The 8,711-nt window shown below is 40.1% G+C and overlaps 1 long non-coding RNA gene across 1 annotated transcript; it reads right to left on the bottom strand.

Annotated features, from left to right (window-relative positions):
* Positions 1-7,691: 7,691 nt before the first annotated feature.
* Positions 7,692-8,152, bottom strand: LOC119796103. The gene is made up of 2 exons (XR_005282419.1): positions 7,909-8,152; positions 7,692-7,837 (listed from the first exon to the last, which is right to left on the bottom strand). It is a non-coding gene; the product is annotated as an uncharacterized LOC119796103 (long non-coding RNA).
* Between the last annotated feature and the right edge of the window lie 559 nt (positions 8,153-8,711).

The raw sequence follows: 8,711 nt of genomic DNA, 5'->3' as shown, positions 1-8,711 counted from the left end.
AGTACCATATAGCCTTTCAAAATATTACATTTCATTTTGTTGTTCTCTTATAAGTTGTTGCTTCAAAGTGATAAAATCTGTGGCAAGACTTGGAATGCATGTAGACAGGAAAATAATTATATAAATCTAAAATCTTTTTCCAAGGTGCTGTACTCTAGTCAGTTGGACTTGGATCTAAGCCAGCTAGAACATATTCTTGCACAAAACTCATTTTAGCTTACAGTTGAGTGGAGAGATTTGACTTGCAACATTTGTTACAAAAAAAATTCATCTATTTCATTTAGGGATCCTTTCCTCAGTAAAACATTGTTTGTTACACTACCTTCACACCAAACAAGGTTTGAGCAGCAGATCCAGCAGGTTTACATGTACGCATTGAAAGGTCCTCCAGCGCCTCTCGTGCAACACATCTTGAAGCCCATCTTGAGCAGCTGAAGCAGCGCCTCATGAGCTTCTAAGCATCTGACGAGCAGGACAGTAGCTGCTGCTCACAGCTCAAGCAGCAGCTACTGGAGTTGGAAAAATTTAAATTTTGTTGATCGACGCACCACATCAACCAATCATAGAAGCTGATCTTGGAGCTGACAGGGAGACAGACATAGCACTGCTGATGCAGAGAGATATGATCACTCCTCTGAAACAGTTTCTTAATGCCTAAATTAACTTACAATGTCATAACCTGTTGGCAAAATATGTTCGATTTTATTATTCTGGTGCCTGCAGTTTGGATTACGGACATGAAAAACGCCTTCCAGCTGTCACGAACATTAGCAGAAAACCCCTGAAGAGGCGACCGGCCAGAGGAAAGAGATTTCCAGGAACAGAGCACCGTCGTATTTCACTGTCGCTCAGACAAATGGTGTCTGAGCAGCTCCGACAGTGAAATAGTATTTGAAGGCCGAATTGTAATCTTGATAAGCTGCCATAACTCGGTTTATAACTCAACATAACTGAGTGCAAGGATTAAGTTTTCAGGTGGACTTTCTCACTTAAAAATACATTAAAACTGCTTTTTGTGCACTGATCACAGCAAATATAGCAAAGCTGCTCTCGCCCATTAAACACATGAAAAGCAGAAGCATCAGACGTATCTGGACACACTTTACTGGAGGCGCATCAGGTGCGTCTGACCTCAATGTGAACAAGCATAAAAATGAAGCAGCAAAATACTTTTGGTGTCTGGGCATAGCATAAAAGTACCAGTTTTAAAAACTCATAAAGTATAAAAGTAAAAGTGAATGAAAACATTTTAAGGATAGAAGATTTAATGAACTACCCTATTAAAGGAACATTTTTCTATAATTTTGGATGATGACTTTCTTATACTTAATTTTCTTATTTTTTGAAATAAAGTAACAGCATAAAATTTAGCTTTGCATCATCTTGAAAAAACTATTTATTTTGGTATGTGGCCAACAACAAGTTGGTGCAGCACCGAGTCCAACCACAAAGAAATTGTCTGGATGAAACTAATTATTTTTATGATTTCTAGTTTTTTAGATAGCATCAGGCTATAATAAAATGTGTTTAAATATACAAAAATAACAATGTAAGGAGTAGAAAGTAGAGATAACTGTAAAAAATGTAAGAGTAGAAGTTGTCTGAAAAATAATTACTCCAGTAAAGTATAGATTTCTACTTAAGTAAGGTAAAAAAGTAATTGTACTTTGTTACTTGACACCTCTGAACATTTTTACACTTTTTTTATTTTATTATTTATTTTATTTATTTTATTATTCTGGTGCTTGTGCTTGTTATAGAGACTGACATTTTTTCGGGAATCCCACGGGTCACGGGATTCCCGTGGGATTCCCGTGGGATGGGAGTCAGTATTAGTAACGATCACGGGATTGGGACGGTACAGGATTAAACATTAACGGGAGCAGACGGGAGCGGGAGCAAACCAATAGTAACTTCCGCTCTGAGTTTTTCACCCGCGCTCAAAAACAAGAATGGGAGTGGTGCAGGAGCGGGAGTCATTCTGAATGGGAGCGGGATGGGAGTGGGAGTAATTTCACCAGGAGTGGGACGGGACAGGATTTAGATTTCTACTCTGGCCCGGGATCGGGACGGGACACCATTTTTTTCTGTGGGAGTGGGACAGGACAGGAGTGAAAATCCACTCCCGTGTCAGTCTCTAGCTTGTTACCACATACCCGAAAAACACTACATCTACTTCCACCCGCAACGAATAGTAGCGGAAATCCCGTAGAGGCGGGTGGCCTTAGAGAGCTACTGCTGGAGATTTACAGTGACAGCGCACCGGTGGAATGTAAGTGGGAGTATGTGCGACTAAGACAGCAAAATAATATAAGGCAGGATTGTAATCTAATGAAAACACTGCACAGGCGATGTTTTGAGAGGTACTTTCTTGCTTTTTAACATATTAAAAGGCTCAAAGAATGATTACATAGGGTATTTCGTGTTGGTCCTTAAGGTCTCTGATAGGGTGTGTAAAATTGGTTGGGCTGAAAATGGCCTATTTTCTGTGCTATGCACTCTAATGCAAGCCTGGTTAAAAGTCTAGAATGAAACGACAGGTTTTCTTCCTTTTATGGTATGCTCATGAATATTCAGATGAGCTGTGCGCTGATTGATTGGTTTACAACAAGCGAAGCTGCTGAGGAAAGACGCATCATAGCAACAAGCACTCACTCGCTAAAACATCAAATGGAATTGTGAGATTTGCATAGAAAGGAGGTGACAATGGGGTTTTTTACTTATCTGTATGTCCATTTCCCCCCACTGAACTATCGTTATTCATCTATGACAATGTCAACTCGTTTTGCATTCTGTGACCCCCTTTAATACTACATTTAAACCATTCATCACACCAAATGTAGCAAAGCCAATCTCTGCAATTGAACACATTAGCAGCACCAGCATCAGATACCTCTGTGCACACTTTACAAGACGGTGCTCCTGAGGAGCGCCTGACCTTAGGTGGATAAGCATAAGAAATAAAGCTGCAGACACATTGCTGCTCAAATAGCATTCAGTGTGAATATAGCAATATGTAGCAAAAATCACCATTTATAACAGAAACATTATTTTAGCTCTTAAAATGTATATATATATTTTCTAATATTCCTGTTACCATTTAGAAAGTCCTTTACACGAAAAAAAAAAATGCTTTCCTTTGTTAAGAGTTTCTCCTCCAGCTGGTCATGTGCACTGCTGTACAGCCTGTCATGTGTTTCACCCTGCGGCACATATGTAATTGGGACCTAGAATCATTAAGCTTTCATCAGGACACCATACTTCACAACTGTGAGTGCTCTGCTGGTCAGGAAGAAAAACATAAACAAGGTCCAGCAGTGCAGATACAGAGTGCAGCATGAAGCCTCACAGTCAGCTTTGACCGTTGTTTTCTTGTAGAAAAACCTCAGTGGAGATTTTCACACTGAGCAAAAATAAATAGAGTGCAGAGAAAGGGGAGAACAGAGAGGCACTGATTGCATAGCTTTAAACCTTTTCACGCTTCTAAAATCTTTGGCTATTTGTGTATTTACTTATCTACCTTCAAGCCATAGCACTTAAAAATTTCCTTTTGAATGTTGATTCTTTGGAGAACTGTCTGTCAAAATGTCCTGGACTAATGTTTTTTAAGTAATATAAATACAAAATAATCGTAAAAAATAAAGAGCATTTTACCCCTCCACCACCTGTAGTTTTATTCTTATCTGAGGTGAATGGTAAGGTATCAGGTCCTAATCCACCCCTTATGGAGCGTGCCTAGAAAATCTCTAGAGGGAGACTGTTGTCCTGATGAGACCTTCTCAACTGACACCTTCAAATACAGAGGAATGTCAGCTCAGCAAGGCTGCAGAGGACTCATTTATGATCTTTATCGTACCCTCATAGAATAGGGTTGAAGCAACGATGGCTGATTTGCCTTGCCTTATTCTTTGTTAACAAGACACTAAGATAAATAGGATTAAATGTTTTATTAAAACCACCACTGATAGAGTAGTCTAACTTTCTTTCTGACTATTAGAAGATCTCCAAAGCATGAAACAAAATATTGGCCTGTAGGGTTATTTAATAGTCTTCTTATGTTGTCATATTTATTTCAAAACGCACGCAAACGAAATAAACATACTTGCATGTATTTTAAACTTCTGCCATGGTTTATCTATCACTGCTCAACAAAATCACACATGCATGAGACACTGCAACTTCAACAGGAGAAAATCATTCTCTGCAAACGCCAGGTCCTCCCACGTGCACTTGGGATTGCGCCAACGATCTCAATGTGTGCACGATTTTCTCTGTGTTTTGACAGGTTGGCTGGAGACAGACCTCTTCTGTAAGCTTCCTCCTGATTGGGTCTTGCTGACACGATCACACGGGAAGTAGTGTCAGGAAGCCTTTGACTGACAGTTGCCCCATGTACTGCAGACGGAGAAGGCTCCGCCACTGTGCCGCCTCCAGATGGGTCTTTGCTTATGGATGAGGAACTGTCAGACATGCACATGCTTTCAAGAGCACAGCCGACCTCAAGCTTGGCTGCTGGATAGAAAATCATGTGTGTGGTGAGATCCCGTGGAGCTCGTGAGTGCGGAGAGCAGTTTTATACTCTCGAACAAGTAGTTTCTTGCGCATGTGTAATTTTTGTTGTGTGGTGGTACATAAAACATGCTCAGAAGTAGTTTAACACGCAAGTATGTTTATTTTGCTCAACGGCAATTTGAAATAAATGTGATGCCATATTTTCTGCGGTAGACCATTTTAAGAGGACCATAGAGTATACCTTAAAAAAATGTTGCAAGGTTTTTCATTAGCTACAGCACATCAACATATAATAATTATTCTGTTATTATTATAAATTTTAGTATTTTGATGTTAGGGTTAGCATCAAGTCTTGCAAAAAAAAAAAAAAAAAAAATATATATATATATATATAATACTGTTTGGATCCTGAGGCTGGCCCACCAGAGGGCGCCGAGGATCCTCTTCTGTTTTTTGTTTTCTGTTAGGGACTGGGGTTACTGTTGGGATCTGGGGATGTACCACCTTTCTCCAGCAGAGTGCGCCGTGGGTCTCCTGGGCTGGAGCACTCCAGCACACCTGGAGCTTGTCTGCTCATCAGGAACCCTCCCTACATAAGCAGCTGCCAGACCTTCCTTCAACGCCGCAGTGTTGACCTTAGTTTGGTTAGCAACCTGAGCCTCTGTTACCAGAAAGAATCTTAGTCATCTCAAGTGAGAAACTGATTCTAATCCACCTCTGTCTTTGCTCACAGGAAACCTGTCTCAAGTCTGAAGCTCTGGATGAGCTTAACCTGCCTTCCAGCCCTGGTGAGCCAAACCTGAAGATTCCAGTCTGGATTCCTCCTGCTGCTCTCAGAGAAGAGCTGGAAACTCTGATCAAGGTCCGCCTTTCAAAGTCAGAAGCTAGACGCTGCTGCTGCTCGTGTACTCTGCTGAACCAACAGTCTCTGGACCCAACGGTTCCCTCTCTCACAAGTAAAGCCTGGACCTCTTCAAGGTAGACTCTGAAATATCTTAAAGACTCAATTAATCATCAGACTGCCTGGCTAATCAAACTGTCCATCTCTGCAGACATCAGTGAACCCAACCCGGACCGGTACCTGATCCAGTTCTTGTCTTTGTGTCTAACATATTCAATAAACTCTGTTCAACTTTTACTCAGCCTCCGTTTGTGTTCTGCGTGAGGGTTTAACCTAGAACCAATCATGACAAATACTGTGATCATTAATACAGCTATTCCAAAACAGCTTGAACTGTAAAGGAAACCAGTGGAATAATCTAAAATAAACAATGGGCCTTTGTTGAAATTACTTCCCACATTAAATTCTTTAGTTTCTCTTGATCACATTCAGGCTGTAAATCTCATACTTACCTTGATTCCTTCTGTGGATACAGGTCAGCTGCAAAAGGTGGCTAGGGAGGTACTGAAGTATTTAGATCAGAGATGACTCATCATGCTTTGTTGCCTTCAGAGTGAGCTGTTGTCCTGTAAGAGTCAATTCGGTCAGCAACAACGACAAGCTGTGGCAAATGATATTGATTGGTAGTGCAGGTTCTTGTGACAAAAAAAGCATAAGCTAAAGAATTTCAGTATCACCTGAGCAGCCCTGGACAGTTTGGGTCAATTAATTCTGCGTCCATCATCTGTGCTTTCAACAGAAACTGAGATGTCCTCTGTATGAAAGCTTTTCCTTAAGGTTTCAGCTGTGCAGCTTTGGTGAGCCTGCTTTCTCTGCAGCTCCTGATTCTCATCCTTGGCTGTCAGGAGTGAAACCCAACATGGTCAACGGCTAGTAAAAATGTATCCAATTCAAGGTTTGACACGTGCAATCTGACATGGTTTTCTGCTCACCACTGTTGTAAGGGGAACTTAGAAATGCCCCCTTGTCTGTTAAAACCAGTCTGGCTGGTCTCCTCTGACTTCTCTTACCAACAAGGTGTTTCTGTCTGCTGAGCTGACACTCTCTGAGCCTTTTGGGTTTTGTTTTTTCCAAACTCTGGGAAAACAATATATTGCTGTGCAGGAAAAGCTGGCTTCATTCTTTACAACATATATATATATATATATATATATATATATATATATATATATATATATATATATATATATATATATATATATATATATATATATATATATATATATATATATATACTATTATTACTTATTAATAATAGTATTACTTACTATATACAGTACTACAGAGTACTATAATACTACTATTTAATATTATTTTCCTATTTAACTTTGAGAGCTTTCTATATATTATCAAATATCTAGAAATCTGGCTTATACTATTCTCCTCAACTCCTTTTGTCCAAACACAAAGATTAAGGCATAGGTAAAGGAGGCTCTGATCACCACAAAAAGCCACACTTTTTATTTATTTTCCCTTTGGGTATAAAAAGATAAACATTGGGTTCAGATTCCGCCTTGTTTATCATTCCTCCAGTTGATTTTATTTCTTTGTTATACCTCTAAATGTTGATACAGGCACATCTAGCTGAGTAACTATTCCCTTGTATTAAGTTTCCTAAACATCTTTCTTACCTAAGTGGCATATTTTGCTGTCTTTGCCATTAAAAAATGAACAGCAGTGGAGTTAATTTTCCCAAACATTCTCTAAAGTCTGATCAGAAGCTATTCTGTTCTCTTAAGTTGTAGCTGGAAGGTTTCGTTGGAACATAAACCTATGTAAAACACTTCTTATGGATCTTTAAGTTTCCAGAGAAGGAAAAATCTGTCTCAGTTCTAAAAATAAATAAAAATAACGACAGTTGGGATGATAACATCAGAATTGGCTTCAAACAGACATATCTAAAAAAGTAAAATAAAATTTAAAAATACAAGAAACCTAGCATTGATGTGCTTGGACTTTCGAAGGAAGATTAAGCAGCTAAAGGAAACCTACACTTACACTGGGAGAACATTGTCTGGACATGTTAATGAGACTAAAGAAACATAATGAAGCTTTTTGCAAATGAAATTTATTGTTGGCTTGAAAATATACAATAAAAACAGAATATGGTTAAATTAAACAAGCTAAAAATATTAATGACACCCAGCGTTTAAACTGGAATAACAGACAAAACAAAGAGCGCCTACCCGCCTTCTCCTCCTACCCTTCAGACAGAGTACCGCATGTCATGTTTGGTTTAACGTGTCTAACCCACATGCAGAACACTCAGAGGCAGGAGAAAAGTTCAAAGGTTTATTAAAAGATGAATGTACAGGTTTTATGATCAGGTCCAGTGGGGAACTCGTCTGGTCACGAGTGGGTTCTGAAAAGGTACACAGATTTAACAGATCCAGGAAGGGACTGGACTGGTTACGAGTGGGTTCACTGCAGAGGAGGACAGAGGAGTTAGTGGAGGTCCAGGTATTTTGCAGGAAAGAGAGTGTGCTGGTCTGTACCTGTTCTGGAGTGGAGCAGAGCAGCTGAGGGAGGGAACCTTGAGGGTCCAGAGGCTGTTGGCAGGCTGAGGGCAAGGAGGAAGCAGAGCTTATAGAGTGCAGGCAGATCACTGATTTGAGTTTCCTTGCAGTAATCTTCTGAGAGCGGGCAGGCAGATCTTTGACAGGAACTGTTCTCCAGAGTTCTTCTGAGAACGGACAGGCAGATCACCAGCAGAGAAACTCTTCTGGGTTTCAGGTTTCAGGCAGGTTCTGTCTAGGAAGCAGAGCGGAGAGAACAGGTCAGGTTCAGTTCTCAAGGAGTCAGAGTTTGAGACAGGCTGGTTGGCTCAGGCTTGCTAACCGTTACTGGCAAACACTCTGGCACTGGAGAGAAGCCCTCCGCCTCCTTAAATACGGATCTCCTGATAAGAGCAGATGAGAGACAGGTGGTGCAATCAGCTCCGGCTCCGGGAGATCTCGTACGCCCTCTGGTGGAGAAAGTGGACAGACCTCCAGATCCCAACACCGCAGGTTGCCAAGTCAAAAGAGTTAAGAGCCTGCTAACTTACACATGACAAATGAAGTTGATTCAGCTCAAGTACATTATTGTTCTAATACTTTAGAACGATATTGAGTTTGCTTGGGTTTTGTTGACACTATTTCTGGGTTTGGTCTCTTGGCTTCTATATTTGCACGCTTCTCATAAATGGACATTACTAATCTAAAACCGTAGGTTTTATTTATAATGTGCCAACTATATACTTTTATACTTTATACCAATTTTAAAAGGTACCCACTTTAAAGAACAAAACTCAAAACAA

Source organism: Cyprinodon tularosa, unplaced genomic scaffold (genome assembly GCF_016077235.1).
Source record: "Cyprinodon tularosa strain WSP-4 unplaced genomic scaffold, ASM1607723v1 ctg536, whole genome shotgun sequence".
Lineage (NCBI taxonomy): Eukaryota > Metazoa > Chordata > Actinopteri > Cyprinodontiformes > Cyprinodontidae > Cyprinodon > Cyprinodon tularosa.
Note: the sequence above shows the minus strand (reverse complement) of the source record. Positions and strands in the feature narration are given on the sequence as shown.